We start from the raw sequence: 1,604 nt of genomic DNA, 5'->3' as shown, positions 1-1,604 counted from the left end.
CCAATGTCGTCCCTTTCTCCTCCTGTCTTGGATCTTTCCCGGCACTAGAAAAATCTCCTGGAAAACCCATTCACGATTATGAGAACCAAAGGCCAATCAATCTTACTGACCAATCAACCTGACCTGACCCTGAGAAATCTGTATGCAGGTCAATAAGCAACAGAACTGTACATTGAAAATCTGGCTGGTTCCAAATCGGGAAAGGAGAATGTCAAGTCTGCATATTGTCACCCTGCTTATTTAACTTATATGCAGAGTATATCATGTGAAATGTCACGCTGGATAAAGCACAAGCTGAAATGAAGATTTCTGGGAGAAACATCAATAACCTCAGACATGCAGATACCACCACCCTTATGGCAGAAAGCAAAGAACTAAAGAGCCTCTTGATGAAAGTGAAAGAGGAGATGAAAGGGACATTGACTCATTATATAGCACCCACTGTCTTGGTGGTCATGTGTTTGAACAAGCCCCAGGAGAACTGTTTGGAGACGACTGAGCAAAGGAACTGGACAATTTTTATGACCCAGGGATGGAACTGGCTCCTCCTATATTGGTAGACAAATTTTGTTTTAAATTACTGATTAGAGTCACCCTGGTGGCTTAGACAGTTTAGAGTCCGCTTACAATATGGGAGACCCAGGCGCACTCCTTGGGAAGAATCTCCTGGACAAGCTACCCACTTGGGTATGGCTACCAGGGAATGGCTACCCACTGCAGTATTCTTGCCTGGAGAATTCCACGGACAGAGGAGCCTGTAGGGTTACAGTCCATGGGGTCACAAATAGTTTGCAACGACTGTGCACTCTGCACACTGTTTCATTCAACATTATAGTGAACCTTCTCTGTGTCAAATGCAGCGCCCATATATCATTATCTTAAGCCATCAAGAAAAGCCTTATTCAAAAGAAATCAGACCCAGAGTGTCGAGGAGGAGAAAACATGGAGTCAGGGGCTTGGGAACAACGGACTGGAAGCTGGCTTCACGGGAGCCGGTATGGGGGGGAGGCGTGAATCTCGGGGGCAGGGCCTCAGCGTTCATTTGCATAACGAACACGCACCGCACCCAATATGTTCAATTTATTATTCGAATTTGTTGTAATTTCCTTCAAACATAGTATTTCGAAGAATGAGCCTTCGTCCATTAAGGTGAAAAGATCTGCTACAACCTCTTCACTGGGACTGTTTTTTTTTTTCTTTCTCATCCTCAGTGTATTAGGAGTGCGCTTCCTCCCAACCGTCCGTGCCGAGACCCAATCCAGTATCCGCCCTTTCTTTCTTGGTCCTATTTGAGCTTGGTCTCCGGTACCACCGTGCAGTCTAAGTCAAGTAGAACCAAGAAAGAAAATCTTGCTTTCCCAACTAATTTTTGGAGGTCTTGTAAGACTAAACAAGACCAATATTTTGGTGTCAAAAAGTAGAACTTGGAAAATAACAGGCTTTGGCCGACTATTTCAGACTTTGAAGGTTTCTTTGTTTACCATTTCAGGTTTGGTCGTGGAAGTCAGTGAGTCGTGTACGACTTATTTGTGGCCCCATGTACTATGCAATCCGTGGAATTTTCCATGCTAGTATAGTGGAGTGGTTAGCCTTCCGCTTTTCTG

The sequence above is a fragment of the Bison bison genome, unplaced genomic scaffold (assembly GCF_000754665.1).
Source record: "Bison bison bison isolate TAMUID 2011002044 unplaced genomic scaffold, Bison_UMD1.0 scf7180017864518, whole genome shotgun sequence".
NCBI lineage: Eukaryota > Metazoa > Chordata > Mammalia > Artiodactyla > Bovidae > Bison > Bison bison.
The sequence above is the reverse complement of the archived record's forward strand: the minus strand, read 5'-3'. Positions refer to the sequence as shown.